Source organism: Platichthys flesus, chromosome 3 (assembly GCF_949316205.1).
Source record: "Platichthys flesus chromosome 3, fPlaFle2.1, whole genome shotgun sequence".
Lineage (NCBI taxonomy): Eukaryota > Metazoa > Chordata > Actinopteri > Pleuronectiformes > Pleuronectidae > Platichthys > Platichthys flesus.
In genome coordinates, this window is record NC_084947.1 from 26,620,244 (window position 1) to 26,643,566 (window position 23,323).

General features: G+C 38.5%; 2 long non-coding RNA genes across 2 annotated transcripts; both read right to left on the reverse strand.

Annotated features, from left to right (window-relative positions):
• Positions 1–475: 475 nt before the first annotated feature.
• LOC133933138 (uncharacterized) lies at positions 476–4,531 on the reverse strand. The gene is made up of 3 exons (XR_009912027.1): positions 4,370–4,531; positions 3,546–3,597; positions 476–3,297 (listed from the first exon to the last, which is right to left on the reverse strand). It is a non-coding gene; the product is annotated as an uncharacterized LOC133933138 (long non-coding RNA).
• A 2,049-nt stretch (positions 4,532–6,580) lies between these two features.
• On the reverse strand, positions 6,581–10,657 carry LOC133933144 (uncharacterized). The gene is made up of 3 exons (XR_009912032.1): positions 10,475–10,657; positions 9,651–9,702; positions 6,581–9,402 (listed from the first exon to the last, which is right to left on the reverse strand). It is a non-coding gene; the product is annotated as an uncharacterized LOC133933144 (long non-coding RNA).
• Between the last annotated feature and the right edge of the window lie 12,666 nt (positions 10,658–23,323).

A 23,323-nucleotide genomic window follows, 5' to 3' on the forward strand; every position in this document is an offset into this window, starting at 1 on the left:
AAAACATCTTTCCTGAAACTGTATATGTCCAGTTCGATGACACAACGATTGGTGTAGATAGTAGAAAACGCTGTGCACATATTGAAGCCGTCGCCATGGGCTCTACTGGTATAAAACCTGAGGAAGAAAGAGTAACCACCAAGGGGGGTTTGCGTCGGCAGTTTCCCCTAAAACTTGCTTGGGCATGTACTGTACATAAGGTACAGGGGTTGACTGTTGATACAGCGGTTGTTTGTCTCAAAGGGATCTTTGCAGCAGGACAGGCCTATGTGGCGTTGAGCCGTGTTAGGAGTTTGTCTGGATTGGTAATACAGGATTTTAAGGAGAAGGTCCTATATTGCAGAGCTGACATTAAAGATGCCATTAAAAGCATGCCTCCCTTCTTAGTCACAAATACTTCACTGGACAAATTTACTCAGCCAAACACACATAGTTTCAGATTGTTTTTAATGAATGTACAAAATTTACAAGCACACATTACAGATTTGGTTTCATGTACACAGCCCTTGCAGCTTAACTGTATTGCTGTAACAGAAACATGGCTTCCTGACACTTTTGTTAGCGAATGTGTCAAAATTCAAGGTTACAACTTTCACAACCAGTCACGAAGTTCAAGTTATAGTAATAGTAACCACACATTGGCAGACATACAACAACAACAGCATGGTGGAGTTGGCATGTATAGTAATGATGCCTTACAATATGACATCGTCAAGGTACCTCATTTAAGTTTGGAATGTATGGTGTACAACTACACCACATTCAGAATTGTGATAGCAGTGGTGTATCGACCGCCATCATATCCTATGTCTCATTTTAAAGCAAATCTCACCAGGTTAACTGATTGTTTAGATCTAATAAATACAACAGCTGCTGTAATAGGAGATTTTAATGATAACATCTTCAAATCTTCTAGTATGGTTGCCTTTATGGCAGACAAAGGATATATCCAACATGTCACTCAAGCAACAACTGAGAAGGGTACATTAATCGACCATATTTACATAAAAACAACATGTTATGATGTAGACACTTTGGTGTTGCCAACATATTTTAGTGACCACGAAGGAATTGCATGTTCTTTTACATCCAGGTTGTGAGACAAGCAATCAACTACAAATCCTGAATATGGTGAGATTGTTCTTGTTATGTTTTAGGAGATTTCATAATTATGTACCTGCACATACTAACACTTTTGAGACTAACAATGTAGTAGCATTTCCAAGGCACTTATCTATAACACAATTACAATGGTAGTTGCACTTAAATAGCACCTACTTATGGCACTCTTTAGTATGCTTTTGTTATACACACATTGAATATACATGCTGATACATATGATGTATTGTCATATCATGCAAATGGGTGTTTTGCATAAGGTTTTTTTCCCTGAATCATAAAAGCATTTCAAAGAACTATTAACAAACACTTAATTTGCAACCATGCAATCACAATGCAGACACATTCATAGGACAGATGTACTGAAAACATTCTACCACTTTTACTAAAAAATGCTTTTATGATAGGGTTTTGCTATACCTGGATTGTGATGTCAAAAAGCTAAAGGCTCCGGATGGAATTCCCAGTTTACTGGAGACAGGGTTCAATTCCCTGCGTTGTCCTGACTTGATGACATAACATTACATGAAAGGTCTTTTCTCATGGTTTTCTAAAATGAATGGTGAACAATACAAGACAATTTTTCCGAAATATATACACTGATTACATTATATCATACACAATATTCACTGTAAGCAAATCATTGCATAATAAAATGAAGTTTGCTTGTGCAATAATTTCATACATTTACCTTTCTCCTTGTCATTTTTTTGCATGTCATCCCACAGGTGATGGAATCTCATGCTGACAAAGACTGAAGCTGATGGCTTGTTGACTTATCGCACATGACTATAATGATGGAGCATGATTGTAAAGACAATTGACACAACTATAGTATATTTTTCCAACTGTCACAATAGTTCCGTTATGACACACAACACTGTACACTGTTTAGTACACTATGCATTTCAAAATAACTCTGTTAGTCCAATAATTATATTGCAACTTTTGCTAACCCTATATTCTTTGTCTTCCCAAGATGGTGTACTTGAATGATGACATTGGGCCTTACAATGTTGTGGAGAATAAGCGGCATCTTACTGTAGTGGTCTTTATGATGTTGACACCAACTGATCATGAACTACAATTTCAGTCACACTGCTATTTTAGCAACTGTGATTTCATCTAACACAAGAAGATGGCTTTTCAATAAACACGTGACATGATATTACATAACCATGTTAAGTGTTTTGTTCATTAATAAAACAATTGCAAGTAATGTGTCATCTGATTAGTATTATTTCAAATAAAAAATGCATACACTGTCATACGTGCAATACACTACAAAAGAAATGTGTTATGCATTCAATGAATACAGCATTATCTTTGCTCTCCTAGTCTTGTATGCATGTGAACTCATGTCGTCCATTTATATGGCAACAAATTTTGATATCAAATGTTGTATCATGGAAAATGTGCCACCTAATCCTATTTACAAATGCTTCTCCCATAATTGTTACACAAATTAACATTTATTTGTGTAACAATAACTATGGAATTTTACAGTGAATTAGACAGTTTAGATATAATCATAATCTTGACACATCAGTGTTGTAAACAGTTGCCTGATTAAATTCAAGTTATGTTTTCACACTGAGGAAAGTGGAGAGACCTGATTAGGACTGCTATCAACAAATCTGTGGAAGATTATCAACATAAATATTACAGATTAAATAGAAAGACATTTTATCTATTCAACAATATGTGCAGTTAACCATGAGGGTACAAACCCTCAACCTGGTAAATCGGTTCTATCTGCAATCTGTGGTGCTTCATACACAACACAAAACATTCTTTAACAGTGCCTTTCTTCTCATCATACATGATGAACTGCAGCACATGATGTCCTCAACAGCAACATGGTGGACATCTGCATCTTCAGGCTGGACAACACGAGGACAACCTGCACCAGCTACATGTTTTCCTCCCTTGACTAAAGATGGTTTGCAACTGTTTAGAGTTGGTTCATTGCTAAGTGTCATGGATAATAGAGTTAATTTCTGTAATCATTATGGTTGGTTAAAAATATAAACACTTATTAGAAAAATGTTTATCTTTTGTTTTCTGATTTGATACACTTTGGATAACACCCCAGTGATTTATTTGTCTTCTTTGCCATAAGAGACAGAACATAGTCATCACAGCGCTGTCCTTCAGGGCACATCCATCCCTAATAAACTGATAGGAAACATAAAAGAATATAGAGGAAGTGTTAGTTATGGACAAAGTGTGTATCATTATTTCCTGTGGACAATCAACTCTGTATTCGAATATGCTTTTGGATGAAACTGTGCACTACCATGACAATGAATGTACAGTATGGAGTTATTTCACATTCAAAGTATTGCATATATTATTTAATACACAATGTATTATGTGCAGTACTTTGCCATGGTTGTTTGTAATTAATGAAAAGAGGTCTGTACCTGAAGTCGGTGTTCAATGTGGTTGAATTCCAGTTGTCTCATGCTGGACATGCTAGAGAAAATTTCAACATAAATATACAAATGTGTAAAGTCATACATGTGCCAGGTTAAGTCCTTAACACACTTTAAATGGTAAAAAAGGAAGTGTATTACTTCAAAGTTAAACAGATCATAATCATTTCAGCTTAGGAAATAGTTAGTGTACATCAGCATCAAATTCTCTATTACACTGTCTGTTCTAATAAAGATACAAGGCTATAATTTATTTATATTTAACAGAACAATTCAGTGAAATCTGCCTGAGATTACAATGTAAACAGTGCAGGCAGCAGAACGTTTAGCTTTCTCTGTAAGACATCATAACAATACTCTGAATAAAGAGCTTTGGAAGTTGAATTCCCCTTTAAACATCTGCTCTTAAAATACAGATGTGACTTTAAATACGCACGTTTCAATTGATCACTGTAAGTCTGTTTCAGTAGAATAACTAACTGTGTAACATTGTCAAGTCAAATGCCTTGGCGAGTGAAACCATTTTATAGCAATAGATATCCTGATGGAGCTAATTCACCGGACACACACAGTCTCCTGTCTCAGATTTAACCTCATAAACTAACGCATGCCACTGCTGGGCGGACCTACTCATGTCGGTTCATATCGGTGTGTGTCGGTAATAGTGCCGTTCGCATTAAACAGGAGTTAATGCCCCAGATCGGAGTTCGTATTTAGCCTCCATGCTAACGGACGTTAGCTCGAATGCATGGTACTAAAACACCCTGCGAATCACTTCTACACATCTAAATAAAATACTGAGCTTGACTTACCACAGAAACGGGAGCGCAGACGTCTTTAACGTGTCCGTCAGCAGAACAAGCAAAACATCAAACTGTGTTATTCATCCGATACTGAGTGGGAGGTTTCGAAAGTCTCGAGTTGTGTTCAATGACACAGGAAAAAGTAAGGAGAAGGGAGGGCGCAGCTCACTGTGACGTCACGTAAATTTCAAACCACTATATCGCTTATTATAGCGATATAGAGGTAGTTACGAAAAAGTTCACCCCCTCAGAGTTTTAATGAAGGAAGATGATAGCGATTGAGACTAAAACCAAAGTTTGAATAATGCTGTAAACAGGTTTAATTCTACTCTAAAATTGGGCATTTTAACATGGGATTCAATGGGACTCTCTCCGACGAGCTGATGAACTTTCAAGCCATGCCATTAATAAACCGCATGATAAAAAGTCACAATAATCTTATGGCTACATTATCAATGTCTTGAGACCCATTAAACAAAGTTTGACATGGTTTTGCATATTGGATGAGCAGGAATACATCAGAGTGTCAGCTATACATTTCCTGCTGCCACCAGGGGGCGCTGTCATTTTAAGTCACGATTTCTGTATAGATGTCTTCATATCGCAACTATTGTCTTATGTGTCTAGTTTGGACTTGATTAGACAAAATATGTCCAAGATACAGAAGCTCGTGTTTTAGTGCGTTTCACCGAAGTCTCATCAAACTTTAGCGCCACGCCACAATCACACGGTTTGACGAAAAGTCGATCTTTCAATAACTTTAGATCTTCATTTTGTTGTGATGACAGTCGTCTAAATATTAAGTTGATTTGATAAAAGCTGTACGACTAGTATATAAAAACATAAAACGTGACAAAAACAAGACTTTTCCTGCTGTCACCAGGGGGCGCTGTCACTTTAAGTCACGATTTCTGTATAGATGTCTTCATATCTCTACTCTTGTCTTATGTGTGTAGTTTGGACTCGATAGGACAAAATAAGTCTGAGATATAGAAGCCCGTGTTTTGATGGCGTTTAATCAAATTTTCATGCCACGCCGCGGTGAGACGGTGCGACGAAAAGTTGAATTTTTTGATAACTTTCAATCTCCATATTGTTATGATGACACGCGTCTACATTTCAAGTTGATCTGATGAAAACTCTACAAGAGGTAAATCAAACAAAAATTATGGAATATGGCCAAAATGGCCACTAAATCAAAAATAGCGGGCTTCCTGTTGCATTTTTCACAATGCTCCAAGAGGCTTTTCTGTATGATTAGTCACGATACACCTTTCGCCAGATTTTGGTGAAAATGGGTTATGTGGAAACCTAGGGGCTGGGTTCCAGGGGGCGCTGTTGAGCCATTTTGCCACGCCCATTTCCAAATACCCCAGCATACGTAAATTTCCACCACTTTCTAATTTACTGCAAAGTTTAGCAACTTTTTGAGCACGTTAAAGCCCTCAAAAAGCCAATTCATTCGGACGGAAAAAAATAATAATAATAATAATAATAATAATAATAATCATTTCAATTTCAATAGGGCCTCTCACCGTTTCGGTGCTCGGGCCCTAATAATCATTTCAATTTCAATAGGGCCTCCCACCGATTTCGGTGCTCGGGCCCTAACAAGACGTGTTTGGATGCATTACTTGCTTTGGGAATAAGTGCACGTGTCATGCTTATTAAAAATGTCAACGTAGCAGATGGTCTGGTTAATGGAGTATGTGGCACTGTCACACATATTGTTTACACAAGTGGTCAAAACATCTTTCCTGAAACTGTATATGTCCAGTTCGATGACACAACGATTGGTGTAGATAGTAGAAAACGCTGTGCACATATTGAAGCCGTCGCCATGGGCTCTACTGGTATAAAACCTGAGGAAGAAAGAGTAACCACCAAGGGGGGTTTGCGTCGGCAGTTTCCCCTAAAGCTTGCTTGGGCATGTACTGTACATAAGGTACAGGGGTTGACTGTTGATACAGCGGTTGTTTGTCTCAAAGGGATCTTTGCAGCAGGACAGGCCTATGTGGCGTTGAGCCGTGTTAGGAGTTTGTCTGGATTGGTAATACAGGATTTTAAGGAGAAGGTCCTATATTGCAGAGCTGACATTAAAGATGCCATTAAAAGCATGCCTCCCTTCTTAGTCACAAATACTTCACTGGACAAATTTACTCAGCCAAACACACATAGTTTCAGATTGTTTTTAATGAATGTACAAAATTTACAAGCACACATTACAGATTTGGTTTCATGTACACAGCCCTTGCAGCTTAACTGTATTGCTGTAACAGAAACATGGCTTCCTGACACTTTTGTTAGCGAATGTGTCAAAATTCAAGGTTACAACTTTCACAACCAGTCACGAAGTTCAAGTTATAGTAATAGTAACCACACATTGGCAGACATACAACAACAACAGCATGGTGGAGTTGGCATGTATAGTAATGATGCCTTACAATATGACATCGTCAAGGTACCTCATTTAAGTTTGGAATGTATGGTGTACAACTACACCACATTCAGAATTGTGATAGCAGTGGTGTATCGACCGCCATCATATCCTATGTCTCATTTTAAAGCAAATCTCACCAGGTTAACTGATTGTTTAGATCTAATAAATACAACAGCTGCTGTAATAGGAGATTTTAATGATAACATCTTCAAATCTTCTAGTATGGTTGCCTTTATGGCAGACAAAGGATATATCCAACATGTCACTCAAGCAACAACTGAGAAGGGTACATTAATCGACCATATTTACATAAAAACAACATGTTATGATGTAGACACTTTGGTGTTGCCAACATATTTTAGTGACCACGAAGGAATTGCATGTTCTTTTACATCCAGGTTGTGAGACAAGCAATCAACTACAAATCCTGAATATGGTGAGATTGTTCTTGTTATGTTTTAGGAGATTTCATAATTATGTACCTGCACATACTAACACTTTTGAGACTAACAATGTAGTAGCATTTCCAAGGCACTTATCTATAACACAATTACAATGGTAGTTGCACTTAAATAGCACCTACTTATGGCACTCTTTAGTATGCTTTTGTTATACACACATTGAATATACATGCTGATACATATGATGTATTGTCATATCATGCAAATGGGTGTTTTGCATAAGGTTTTTTTCCCTGAATCATAAAAGCATTTCAAAGAACTATTAACAAACACTTAATTTGCAACCATGCAATCACAATGCAGACACATTCATAGGACAGATGTACTGAAAACATTCTACCACTTTTACTAAAAAATGCTTTTATGATAGGGTTTTGCTATACCTGGATTGTGATGTCAAAAAGCTAAAGGCTCCGGATGGAATTCCCAGTTTACTGGAGACAGGGTTCAATTCCCTGCGTTGTCCTGACTTGATGACATAACATTACATGAAAGGTCTTTTCTCATGGTTTTCTAAAATGAATGGTGAACAATACAAGACAATTTTTCCGAAATATATACACTGATTACATTATATCATACACAATATTCACTGTAAGCAAATCATTGCATAATAAAATGAAGTTTGCTTGTGCAATAATTTCATACATTTACCTTTCTCCTTGTCATTTTTTTGCATGTCATCCCACAGGTGATGGAATCTCATGCTGACAAAGACTGAAGCTGATGGCTTGTTGACTTATCGCACATGACTATAATGATGGAGCATGATTGTAAAGACAATTGACACAACTATAGTATATTTTTCCAACTGTCACAATAGTTCCGTTATGACACACAACACTGTACACTGTTTAGTACACTATGCATTTCAAAATAACTCTGTTAGTCCAATAATTATATTGCAACTTTTGCTAACCCTATATTCTTTGTCTTCCCAAGATGGTGTACTTGAATGATGACATTGGGCCTTACAATGTTGTGGAGAATAAGCGGCATCTTACTGTAGTGGTCTTTATGATGTTGACACCAACTGATCATGAACTACAATTTCAGTCACACTGCTATTTTAGCAACTGTGATTTCATCTAACACAAGAAGATGGCTTTTCAATAAACACGTGACATGATATTACATAACCATGTTAAGTGTTTTGTTCATTAATAAAACAATTGCAAGTAATGTGTCATCTGATTAGTATTATTTCAAATAAAAAATGCATACACTGTCATACGTGCAATACACTACAAAAGAAATGTGTTATGCATTCAATGAATACAGCATTATCTTTGCTCTCCTAGTCTTGTATGCATGTGAACTCATGTCGTCCATTTATATGGCAACAAATTTTGATATCAAATGTTGTATCATGGAAAATGTGCCACCTAATCCTATTTACAAATGCTTCTCCCATAATTGTTACACAAATTAACATTTATTTGTGTAACAATAACTATGGAATTTTACAGTGAATTAGACAGTTTAGATATAATCATAATCTTGACACATCAGTGTTGTAAACAGTTGCCTGATTAAATTCAAGTTATGTTTTCACACTGAGGAAAGTGGAGAGACCTGATTAGGACTGCTATCAACAAATCTGTGGAAGATTATCAACATAAATATTACAGATTAAATAGAAAGACATTTTATCTATTCAACAATATGTGCAGTTAACCATGAGGGTACAAACCCTCAACCTGGTAAATCGGTTCTATCTGCAATCTGTGGTGCTTCATACACAACACAAAACATTCTTTAACAGTGCCTTTCTTCTCATCATACATGATGAACTGCAGCACATGATGTCCTCAACAGCAACATGGTGGACATCTGCATCTTCAGGCTGGACAACACGAGGACAACCTGCACCAGCTACATGTTTTCCTCCCTTGACTAAAGATGGTTTGCAACTGTTTAGAGTTGGTTCATTGCTAAGTGTCATGGATAATAGAGTTAATTTCTGTAATCATTATGGTTGGTTAAAAATATAAACACTTATTAGAAAAATGTTTATCTTTTGTTTTCTGATTTGATACACTTTGGATAACACCCCAGTGATTTATTTGTCTTCTTTGCCATAAGAGACAGAACATAGTCATCACAGCGCTGTCCTTCAGGGCACATCCATCCCTAATAAACTGATAGGAAACATAAAAGAATATAGAGGAAGTGTTAGTTATGGACAAAGTGTGTATCATTATTTCCTGTGGACAATCAACTCTGTATTCGAATATGCTTTTGGATGAAACTGTGCACTACCATGACAATGAATGTACAGTATGGAGTTATTTCACATTCAAAGTATTGCATATATTATTTAATACACAATGTATTATGTGCAGTACTTTGCCATGGTTGTTTGTAATTAATGAAAAGAGGTCTGTACCTGAAGTCGGTGTTCAATGTGGTTGAATTCCAGTTGTCTCATGCTGGACATGCTAGAGAAAATTTCAACATAAATATACAAATGTGTAAAGTCATACATGTGCCAGGTTAAGTCCTTAACACACTTTAAATGGTAAAAAAGGAAGTGTATTACTTCAAAGTTAAACAGATCATAATCATTTCAGCTTAGGAAATAGTTAGTGTACATCAGCATCAAATTCTCTATTACACTGTCTGTTCTAATAAAGATACAAGGCTATAATTTATTTATATTTAACAGAACAATTCAGTGAAATCTGCCTGAGATTACAATGTAAACAGTGCAGGCAGCAGAACGTTTAGCTTTCTCTGTAAGACATCATAACAATACTCTGAATAAAGAGCTTTGGAAGTTGAATTCCCCTTTAAACATCTGCTCTTAAAATACAGATGTGACTTTAAATACGCACGTTTCAATTGATCACTGTAAGTCTGTTTCAGTAGAATAACTAACTGTGTAACATTGTCAAGTCAAATGCCTTGGCGAGTGAAACCATTTTATAGCAATAGATATCCTGATGGAGCTAATTCACCGGACACACACAGTCTCCTGTCTCAGATTTAACCTCATAAACTAACGCATGCCACTGCTGGGCGGACCTACTCATGTCGGTTCATATCGGTGTGTGTCGGTAATAGTGCCGTTCGCATTAAACAGGAGTTAATGCCCCAGATCGGAGTTCGTATTTAGCCTCCATGCTAACGGACGTTAGCTCGAATGCATGGTACTAAAACACCCTGCGAATCACTTCTACACATCTAAATAAAATACTGAGCTTGACTTACCACAGAAACGGGAGCGCAGACGTCTTTAACGTGTCCGTCAGCAGAACAAGCAAAACATCAAACTGTGTTATTCATCCGATACTGAGTGGGAGGTTTCGAAAGTCTCGAGTTGTGTTCAATGACACAGGAAAAAGTAAGGAGAAGGGAGGGCGCAGCTCACTGTGACGTCACGTAAATTTCAAACCACTATATCGCTTATTATAGCGATATAGAGGTAGTTACGAAAAAGTTCACCCCCTCAGAGTTTTAATGAAGGAAGAACATAGCGATTGAGACTAAAACCAAAGTTTGAATAATGCTGTAAACAGGTTTAATTCTACTCTAAAATTGGGCATTTTAACATGGGATTCAATGGGACTCTCTCCGACGAGCTGATGAACTTTCAAGCCAAGCCATTAATAAACCGCATGATAAAAAGTCACAATAATCTTATGGCTACATTATCAATGTCTTGAGACCCATTAAACAAAGTTTGACATGGTTTTGCATATTGGATGAGCAGGAATACATCAGAGTGTCAGCTATACATTTCCTGCTGCCACCAGGGGGCGCTGTCATTTTAAGTCACGATTTCTGTATAGATGTCTTCATATCGCAACTATTGTCTTATGTGTCTAGTTTGGACTTGATTAGACAAAATATGTCCAAGATACAGAAGCTCGTGTTTTAGTGCGTTTCACCGAAGTCTCATCAAACTTTAGCGCCACGCCACAATCACACGGTTTGACGAAAAGTCGATCTTTCAATAACTTTAGATCTTCATTTTGTTGTGATGACAGTCGTCTAAATATTAAGTTGATTTGATAAAAGCTGTACGACTAGTATATAAAAACATAAAACGTGACAAAAACAAGACTTTTCCTGCTGTCACCAGGGGGCGCTGTCACTTTAAGTCACGATTTCTGTATAGATGTCTTCATATCTCTACTCTTGTCTTATGTGTGTAGTTTGGACTCGATAGGACAAAATAAGTCTGAGATATAGAAGCCCGTGTTTTGATGGCGTTTAATCAAATTTTCATGCCACGCCGCGGTGAGACGGTGCGACGAAAACTTGATTTTTTTGATAACTTTCAATCTCCATATTGTTATGATGACACGCGTCTACATTTCAAGTTGATCTGATGAAAACTCTACAAGAGGTAAATCAAACAAAAATTATGGAATATGGCCAAAATGGCCACTAAATCAAAAATAGCGGGCTTCCTGTTGCATTTTTCACAATGCTCCAAGAGGCTTTTCTGTATGATTAGTCACGATACACCTTTCGCCAGATTTTGGTGAAAATGGGTTATGTGGAAACCTAGGGGCTGGGTTCCAGGGGGCGCTGTTGAGCCATTTTGCCACGCCCATTTCCAAATACCCCAGCATACGTAAATTTCCACCACTTTCTAATTTACTGCAAAGTTTAGCAACTTTTTGAGCACGTTAAAGCCCTCAAAAAGCCAATTCATTCGGACGGAAAAAAATAATAATAATAATAATAATAATAATAATAATCATTTCAATTTCAATAGGGCCTCTCACCGTTTCGGTGCTCGGGCCCTAATAACTAGGGCTACGTTGTAGCACTAACGGGCCCGAGCACAGGCAATTTCAAGTCTGTTGCGATCGGGGAAGAGAGAACGTTCGATGACCAAGCGCTCGTCTCCACATTGCCTGCGTTTGCCCTGTGCGGCAAGGAAGATCGCTCCACTTCTTCTGGCCAGCTGCTGGTGCTGAACTAGAGGTAAGTAACCTTCAAACTATCCAACATAACCTATTGCTTTATCTATCATCATATGCTTACATGCCTCAAGTTTTTTGTAATATGTAATTGTTATAAAAGTTACCGTTTATTTATCACGTCTAATGAACAGATTGAAGCAAGATAACTCGACAGTCTTGTTTTGGTTGTGACATTATTTTTTTTAATGAGTTACTATCAATACGCTACACGTTTACGTTTCATGTGATAGTAACTGTTTCACCAATATTCTGATACAGGATGGTATATCCGCCATTACTATTTTCACATTGTTTATTTAGTCTGTCATGGAGTTGTAGAGTGAATTAGACAGTAGTGATAAGATTATAATGTCCACACATCAGTGTTGTAAACACTTCTCCAATTAATTATATAATTATGTTTTCACACTGAGGGAAGTGGAGAGACTTGATGTGGACTGTTATCAACAGTTCTGTGGGAGATCATCACCTTGAATATTACAGATGAGGTAGAAAGACATTTTATCTATGTGTACAATGTTGTATTTCTTTGTCACGTTTTATCAAAAGCGATTTAAAGTATGTGCATTTAACCATTAGGATACAAACCCAGACCCTAGTACATCGGTTCTAGCTGAAATAAGTAGTGCTTCATAAACAACACAAAACATTCATAACAGTACGCTTCTGCTCCTCATTAATGCAGCTCCTGATGTCCCCAGCAGCAACATGGTGGAGATCTGCAGCTTCATGCTGGTCAACTGGAAGACAACTGATTAAGATTAAAAGATTAAGATTAAAATCCATTTATTCATCCCAAACACATGCACAGACATGCAAAGGCACACTCATGCAGGTAGGGAAATTTAATCGCTGCTTTTTACCCATCTGGTGCAGGACACACAGAGCAGTGAGCGACCATGTACGGCGCTCGGGGGAGCAGATGTTGGGGGAGTGAGGTGCCTTGCTCATGGGCACTAGAGAGGGTAGGGAGACTCTTGGATTTTTGGACAGATCAATCCAGGTTCGACTTTTGTTGTCTCTCCATGGAGTCGAACCAAAGACGAACCAGAGACCTTCTCTGCCCATAGTCCAAGTTTCTGCCACTCGACCACCGCCTCTCCTCATGCATCATCAAACTAGTAATCTACACATCATTCCATGCGTTGCTCCCTTAACTACAGATGGCCTGCGAATGTCATGGAGTTTTACAGTGAATTAGACAGTTTAGGTATGATTTTAATCTCCACACATCAGTGTTGTAAACAGTTCTCAAATTAATTATAGAATTATGTTTTCACACTGAGAGAAGTGGAAAGACTTGATTTGGACTGTTATCAATAGGTCTGTGGGAGATTATCACCTTGAATAGTACTGATGAGGTAGAAAGACATTTTATGTATTTGTACAATGTTGTATTTCTTTCAGCACTTTTATCAGAAGGGACTTAAAATATGTACATTTCACCATGAGGATATAAACCAAGACCACAGTACAACAGTTCTATCTGAAATCTGTTGTGCTTTATACACAACACAAAACATTCTTTAACAGTGCGTTTTTTCTCTTCATAGATGAAGAACTGCAGCACCTGATGTCCTCAGCAGCAACATGGTGGAGATCTGATTTGATACACTTTAGATAAGAACCCAGTGTTTTATATTTCTGCTTTGCCATAAGAGACAGAACATGGTCATCACAGCTGTGTCCTTCAGGCTCGTCTGTCCCTAATAAAATGATAGGAAACATGAAAGTGATCGTCATTATTGTAGAGGAAGAGTTACATATGAACAAAGTGTGTAATCTTATTTTCTGTGGATATTCAACTGTGTATTTGAATATGCTTTTGGATTAAAACGTGCACTACCATGACAATGAATGTTTTTAATGGCGCTATTTCACATTAAAAGTATTGCATTATAATTTAATACATTATGTATTATGTGCAATACTTGGATTGTTTTTAAGTAATGAAATCAGGTCTGTACCTGGAGTCAGTGTTCAGTCTGGTTGGATTCAAGTTGTGTGTCAAGTTGGACCTTCTAGAGGAACATGAAACCAATACACAGATATGTAAAGTCATACATGGGCCAGGTTAAGTAATTAACACACTTTAAATGGTAAAAAAGGAAGTGTATTACTGCAAAGTTAAACAGATCATAATCATTTCAGCTTAGGAAATAGTTAGTGTACATCAGCATCAAATTCTCTATTACACTGTCTGTTCTAATAAAGATACAAGGCTATAATTTATTTATATTTAACAGAACAATTCAGTGAAATCTGCCTGAGATTACAATGTAAACAGTGCAGGCAGCAGAACGTTTAGCTTTCTCTGTAAGACATCATAACAATACTCTGAATAAAGAGCTTTGGAAGTTGAATTCCCCTTTAAACATCTGCTCTTAAAATACAGATGTGACTTTAAATACGCACGTTTCAATTGATCACTGTAAGTCTGTTTCAGTAGAATAACTAACTGTGTAACATTGTCAAGTCAAATGCCTTGGCGAGTGAAACCATTTTATAGCAATAGATATCCTGATGGAGCTAATTCACCGGACACACACAGTCTCCTGTCTCAGATTTAACCTCATAAACTAACGCATGCCACTGCTGGGCGGACCTACTCATGTCGGTTCATATCGGTGTGTGTCGGTAATAGTGCCGTTCGCATTAAACAGGAGTTAATGCCCCAGATCGGAGTTCGTATTTAGCCTCCATGCTAACGGACGTTAGCTCGAATGCATGGTACTAAAACACCCTGCGAATCACTTCTACACATCTAAATAAAATACTGAGCTTGACTTACCACAGAAACGGGAGCGCAGACGTCTTTAACGTGTCCGTCAGCAGAACAAGCAAAACATCAAACTGTGTTATCCATCCGATACTGAGTGGGAGGTTTCGAAAGTCTCGAGTTGTGTTCAATGACACAGGAAAAAGTAAGGAGAAGGGAGGGCGCAGCTCACTGTGACGTCACGTAAATTTCAAACCACTATATCGCTTATTATAGCGATATAGAGGTAGTTACGAAAAAGTTCACCCCCTCAGAGTTTAAATGAAGGAAGAACATAGCGATTGAGACTAAAACCAAAGTTTGAATAATGCTGTAAACAGGTTTAATTCTACTCTAAAATTGGGCATTTTAACATGGGATTCAATGGGACTCTCTCCGACGAGCTGATGAACTTTCAAGCCATGCCATTAATAAACCGCATGATAAAAAGTCACAATAATCTTATGGCTACATTATCAATGTCTTGAGACCCATTAAACAAAGTTTGACATGGTTTTGCATATTGGATGAGCAGGAATACATCAGAGTGTCAGCTATACATTTCCTGCTGCCACCAGGGGGCGCTGTCATTTTAAGTCACGATTTCTGTATAGATGTCTTCATATCGCAACTATTGTCTTATGTGTCTAGTTTGGACTTGATTAGACAAAATATGTCCAAGATACAGAAGCTCGTGTTTTAGTGCGTTTCACCGAAGTCTCATCAAACTTTAGCGCCACGCCACAATCACACGGTTTGACGAAAAGTCGATCTTTCAATAACTTTAGATCTTCATTTTGTTGTGATGACAGTCGTCTAAATATTAAGTTGATTTGATAAAAGCTGTACGACTAGTATATAAAAACATAAAACGTGACAAAAACAAGACTTTTCCTGCTGTCACCAGGGGGCGCTGTCACTTTAAGTCACGATTTCTGTATAGATGTCTTCATATCTCTACTCTTGTCTTATGTGTGTAGTTTGGACTCGATAGGACAAAATAAGTCTGAGATATAGAAGCCCGTGTTTTGATGGCGTTTAATCAAATTTTCATGCCACGCCGCGGTGAGACGTTGCGACGAAAAGTTGATTTTTTTGATAACTTTCAATCTCCATATTGTTATGATGACACGCGTCTACATTTCAAGTTGATCTGATGAAAACTCTACAAGAGGTAAATCAAACAAAAATTATGGAATATGGCCAAAATGGCCACTAAATCAAAAATAGCGGGCTTCCTGTTGCATTTTTCACAATGCTCCAAGAGGCTTTTCTGTATGATTAGTCACGATACACCTTTCGCCAGATTTTGGTGAAAATGGGTTATGTGGAAACCTAGGGGCTGGGTTCCAGGGGGCGCTGTTGAGCCATTTTGCCACGCCCATTTCCAAATACCCCAGCATACGTAAATTTCCACCACTTTCTAATTTACGGCAAAGTTTAGCAACTTTTTGAGCACGTTAAAGCCCTCAAAAAGCCAATTCATTCGGACGGAAAAAAATAATAATAATAATAATAATAATAATAATAATCATTTCAATTTCAATAGGGCCTCTCACCGTTTCGGTGCTCGGGCCCTAATAATAATAATAATCATTTCAATTTCAATAGGGCCTCCCACCGATTTCGGTGCTCGGGCCCTAATAATAATAATAATCATTTCAATTTCAATAGGGCCTCCCACCGATTTCGGTGCTCGGGCCGTAATAATAATCATTTCAATTTCAATAGGGCCTCCCACCGATTTCGGTGCTCGGGCCCTAATAATAATCTTTTCAATTTCAATAGGTCCTCTCACCGATTTCGGTGCTCGGGCCCTAATAATAATAATCATTTCAATTTCAATAGGGCCTCCCACCGATTTCGGTGCTCGGGCCCTAACTAGGGCTACGTTGTAGCACTAACGGGCCCGAGCACAGGCAATTTCAAGTCTGTTGCGGTCGGAGAAGAGAGAACGTTCAATGACCAAGCGCTCGTCTCCACATTGCCTGCGTTTGCCCTGTGCGGCAAGGATGATCGCTCCACTTCTTCTGGCCAGCCGCTGGTGCTGAACTAGAGGTAAGTAACCTTCAAACTATCCAACATAACCTATTGCTTTATCTATCATCATATGCTTACATGCCTCAAGTTTTTTGTAATATGTAATTGTTATAAAAGTTACCGTTTATTTATCACGTCTAATGAACAGATTGAAGCAAGATAGCTCCACAGTCTTGTTTTGGTTGTGACATTATTCTTTTTTTTAATGAGTTACTATCAATACGCTATGTTTCATGTGATAGTAACTGTTTCACCAAGATTCTGATACAGGATGGTATATCCGCCATTACTATTTTCACATCGTTTATTTAGTCTGTCATGGAGTTGTAGAGTGAATTAGACAGTAGTGATAAGATTATAATGTCCACACATCAGTGTTGTAAACACTTCTCCAATTAATTATATAATTATGTTTTCACACTGAGGGAAGTGGAGAGACTTGATGTGGACTGTTATCAACAGCTCTGTGGGAGATCATCACCTTGAATATTACAGATGAGGTAGAAAGACATTTTATCTATGTGTACAATGATGTATTTCTTTGTCACGTTTTATCAAAAGCGATTTAAAGTATGTGCATTTAACCATTAGGATACAAACCCAGACCCTAGTACATCGGTTCTAGCTGAAATATGTAGTGCTTCATAAACAACACAAAACATTCATAACAGTACGCTTCTCCTCCTCATTAATGCTGCTCCTGATGTCCCCAGCAGCAACATGGTGGAGATCTGCAGCTTCATGCTGGTCAACTGGAAGACAACTGATTAAGATTAAAAGATTAAGATTAAGATCCATGTATTCATCCCAAACACATGCACAGACATGCAAAGGCACACTCATGCAGGTAGGGAAATTTAATCTCTGCTTTTTACCCATCTGGTGCAGGACACACAGAGCAGTGAGCGACCATGTACGGCGCTCGGGGAGCAGATGTTGGGGGAGTGAGGTGCCTTCCTCATGGGCACTAGAGAGGGTAGGGAGACTCTTGGATTTTTGGACAGATCAATCCAGCTTCGACTTTTATTGTCTCTCCATGGAGTCGAACCAAAGACGAACCAGAGACCTTCTCTGCCCATAGTCCAAGTTTCTGCCACTCGACCACCGCCTCTCCTCATGCATCATCAAACTAGTAATCTACACATCACTCCATGCGTTGCTCCCTTAACTACAGATGGCCTGCGAATGTCATTGAGTTTTACAGTGAATTAGACAGTTTAGGTATGATTTTAATCTCCACACATCAGTGTTGTAAACAGTTCTCAAATTAATTATAGAATTATGTTTTCACACTGAGAGAAGTGGAAAGACTTGATTTGGACTGTTATCAATAGGTCTGTGGGAGATTATCACCTTGAATAGTACTGATGAGGTAGAAAGAGATTTTATGTATTTGTACAATGTTGTATTTCTTTCAGCACTTTTATCAGAAGCGACTTAAAATATGTACATTTAACCATGAGGATATAAACCAAGACCACAGTTCAACGGTTCTATCTGAAATCTGTTGTGCTTTATACACAACACAAAACATTCTTTAACAGTGCGTTTTTTCTCTTCATAGATGAAGAACTGCAGCACCTGATGTCCTCAGCAGCAACATGGTGGAGATCTGATTTGATACACTTTAGATAAGAACCCAGTGTTTTATATTTCTGCTTTGCCGTAAGAGACAGAACATGGTCATCACAGTTGTGTCCTTCAGGCTCGTCTGTCCCTAATAAAATGATAGGAAACATGAAAGTGATCGTCATTATTGTAGAGGAAGAGTTACATATGAACAAAGTGTGTAATCTTATTTTCTGTGGATATTCAACTGTGTATTTGAATATGCTTTTGGATTAAAACGTGCACCACCATGACAATGAATGTTTTTAATGGAGCTATTTCACATTAAAAGTATTGCATTATAATTTAATACATTATGTATTATGTGCAATACTTTGATTGTTTTTAAGTAATGAAATCAGGTCTGTACCTGGAGTCAGTGTTCAGTCTGGTTGGATTCAAGTTGTGTGTCAAGTTGGTCCTTCTAGAGGAACATAAAACCAATACACAGATATGTAAAGTCATACATGGGCCAGGTTAAGTAATTAACAGACTTTTACATGGTAAAAATAAAATATTAATTCAAAGTTAATCAGATCATAATCATTTCAGATTAGGAAATAGGTAGTGCATATAAGCCTACAACTCTGTATGACACTGTCTGTTCTAGTAAAGTTACAAGGCTATGACTTACTCATATTTAACAAAAGAATTCAGTGAAGTCTGTCTGAGATTAACGATTTAAATACTGAAGGTGGGAGACACGGTTATTTTTCACTGTAACACGTGACAGGACATCAACACCGTGACTCTGAATAAAGAGCCTTAAAAGACGTAGTGCTCCTTTGAACAGCTGCTCTTACAATGTGTAGCAAGTGCTAAATCTCCATTAGTATAATAGTAACAAAAATCACCCTTTACATAATTCAACATATATTTTCCATGTGAACCCCTTTAACACAGTTCAATTCAGGAGCAAAATATAACTTACACAGTATTTATTAGAGCTAGTATTAGTAAACAGATCAAACAAATGCAGTACAACACATCACACGTGCACCAGCATGCAGTCTCAATGTCGCTACGGAATTGACTCTGCAAAGTCAGTCCACAGTGTCTCTTTTGCTTATCATCACAGTCAGTCAGAAGTGTCCGTTTAACTTACGTAGCAGTTGAGAGATGCTTCGTTGGAGCTAGCAGGAGCTAGCTCATAGCCAGTGCTGCTGTTGAGAGCGGCAGAGTTCACACAGGAAAAGAAACAACGGGAGAGGGGAAAAAAGATTTGAGTGCGTCCCACACTCTAACCTGCTGAGCGAACAACGTCCACAGTGACTCCGCCGCCGTCCTCTCATCCAGACTCGCCAACCGTTCTCCGGTTCTTCGTGATACACAGCTCCGCAGCTTGTGACGACGTAACTTTTTTCAGAGTCTCATGAGGCGTTCACTTGCAGCTGTGTTAAATGCAGCTTCGTTTGTCATGGCGAGTTGAAGAAGTCTGCTGCAAAGCTATGAATAATCCGCATGATGAAAACTCACAGCAATGTTATGCCTACATTATCAATATATTGAGACCCATGTGACACAGTTTGACATGGTTTAGCAAAGTGAATGAGGAGAAATACATCCAAGTGTGAGACGTAACAAACCGAAAGCGGTCTCATGCTGCGTTCATGGTAACTCTGTTAAAATGGGTTTCATTGGTCATGGTGAGCTGATGAACTTTGATGCCACGCCATTAACAATCTGCATGATGAAAAGTCACAATAATGTTATGCCTACATTATCAATATCTTGAGACCAATTTGACACAGTTTGACATGGTTTAGTAAAGTGGCTGGAGGGAAATACATCAAAGAGTAAGATGACCAAAACAAGACATTTCCTGATGCCACCAGGGGGCGCTTTCCTTTTAAGTCATGATTTCTAGGTAGATGTCTTCCGGGCGCGACTCTTGTCTTATATGTGTAGTTTGGAGTCGATTGGACAAAATATGTCTAAGTTACAGAAGCTCGCTTATATTGGCGTTTAGTCGAACTTTGAGACCTCACCACGGTCACACGGTATGATGAAAAGTTTAAATATTGATAACTTTAGATCTTCATCTTGTTTTGTAGAGTCTCATCTAATTTTTAAGTTGATCTGATGAAAGCTGTCTGAGTAGTACATAAAAACATAACACGTACCAAAAACAACACATTTCCTGTTGCCACCAGGGGGCGCTGTGATTGTAAGTCACAATTTCTGCACCGATGTCTTCTGGTGGCGACTCTTGTCGTATGTGTCTAGTTTGGACTCAATTGGACAAAATATGTCTGAAATATGGAAGCTTGTGTTTTGATGGCGTTTCATCAAACTTTAACGCCACACCACGGTCAGACGGTTTTGCTAAAACGTAATCCTTCAATAACTTTAGATCTCCAATTTGTTGTGATGACAATCGTCTACATTTGAAGTTGATCTGATGAAAGCTGTACGACAAGTACATCAAAGAAAAAATATGGAATATGACCAAAATGGCCACTAAAGTCAAACTGGCGGGCTTCCTGTTGCGTTATTCATAATGCACTGATGGACTTTTTTGTGCAACTACTCATGATACACAATAGTCTATGTTTTTTTTGAGGATCGGTGAATGCTAAATGAGGGGCTTTTCCGTAGGTGGTGCTCTTGAGCCATTTTGCCACGCCCTTTTCAAAATACTCCAGAATACGTAATTTTACGCCGCCTTCGAATTTGCTGCAAACTCCTACAACTTTTTGAGCACATTAAAGCCCTCAAAAAGCCAATTCATTTAAGCTAAGAAAAATAATAATAACTAGGGCTACGTTGTAGCACTAACGGGCCCGAGCACAGGCAATTTTAAGTCTGTTGCGGTCGGGGAAGAGAGAACGTTCGATGACCAAGCGCTCGTCTCAGCGTTGCATGCATTTGCGCACTGCTGCGATATAAACGCTTCACTTCCTGTAGCCAGCAGGTGGCGCTATGATTTTAAGTCATGGTGTCTTTGTTGATGTCATCAGGTCGCGCTTCTTGTCTTACATGTGTAGTTTGAACTCGATTGGACCAAATATGTCCAAGATACAGAAGCTTGTGTTTTGATGGCGTTTAGTCACATTTTGACGCCTCGCCACGGTCACACGGTGTGGCGAAAAATTGATCTTTCAATAACTTTAGATCTCCATCTTGTTGTGATGACACTCGTCTAAATTTTCAGTTGATCTGATGAAAGCTCTCCAAGAAGTACTTGAAAATAAAAAACATGGAATATGGTCCAAATAGAAAATGGCGGGGTTCCTGTTGCGTTTTTCAAATTGCTCCGAGCGCGTTTTTTGTGCATCTGGTGATGATACACAACTGTCTTCAATTTCGTGAGGATCAGTGAATTCTAAATGAGGTGTTTCTCCATAAATGAGGGGAAGCTCCGTTGGTTGCGCTGTTGAGCCATTTTGCCACGCCCATTCTTTAAAACCATCTGAATATCTTCAAGGGAGGGGGGCTGATGATACACACATGTAGTTTGAGGGAGATGGACCCATGAACACGGAAGTTAAAGCGTTTTCATGTGTCATGGCGAGCTGATGTGACGCCCCGCCACAGTCAGACAGTGTGACGAAAAGTTGTTTCTTTGATAACTTTAGATCTCCATCTTGTTGTGATGACGCTCGTCTAAATTTTCAGTTGATGTGATGAAAGCTGTACGAGAAGTATATCAAAGTAAAAGATTATGGAATATGACCAAAATGGCCACGAAATCGAAAATGGCGTGCTTCCTGTTGCGTTTTTCATATTGCTCCGAGCGCGTTTTTTGTGCATCTGGTGATGATACACAACTGTCTTCAATTTCGTGCGGATCAGTGAATGCTAAATGAGGTGTTTCTCCGTAAATGAGGGAAAGTACCGTTGGTGGCGCTGTTGAGCCATTTTGCCACACCCATTTCCAAATACCCCAGATTACGTACATTTTCACGAGGCCCATAATCTGCCCTATAGATGTTGAATGCATTCTGTAGTGAGAACACATTCAAGCACATGTCCTACACCTCCATGAGAGGGGGGAGGGGTGAGAAGGGGGAGGGATGAGAGGGGTGAAAGGGGGTGGGGTAAGATGGGGGCAGGTTGATCTGAGGAGGTCTGTTTTAGACAGAGTAAAAAGGTGCTGTTTTAAATTATCCTTGGGGTATTTTTACCAAAATATTTTACAGACATTTCATTAAGACCCCAAGGAACCATATCAACTGTGTTGAAATGGAAATAATATGTCCCCTTTAAAGCGAATATGTCCCCTTTAAGCGGTTTCGTGTGTCATGGTGAGCTGATTTGACGCCCCGCCACAGTCAGACGGTGTGTCGAAAAGTTGTTTCTTTGATAACTTTAGATCTCCATCTTGTTGTGATGCCACCCGTCTAAATTTTAAATTGATGTGATGAAAGCTCTCCGACAAATAAATCAAAGCGCACGATGTACAAAAACAAGACATTTCCTGATGCCACCAGGGGGCGCTTTCCTTTTAAGTCATGATTTCTAGGTAGATGTCTTCCGGTCGCGACTCTTGTCTTATATGTGTAGTTTGGAGTCGATTGGACAAAATATGTCTAAGTTACAGAAGCTTGCTTATATTGGCGTTTAATCGAACTTTGAGACCTCACCACGGTCACACGGTGTGATGAAAAGTTTAAATATTGATAACTTTAGATCTTCATCTTGTTTTGTAGAGTCTCATCTAATTTTTAAGTTGATCTGATGAAAGCTCTCCGAGTAGTACATAAAAACATAACA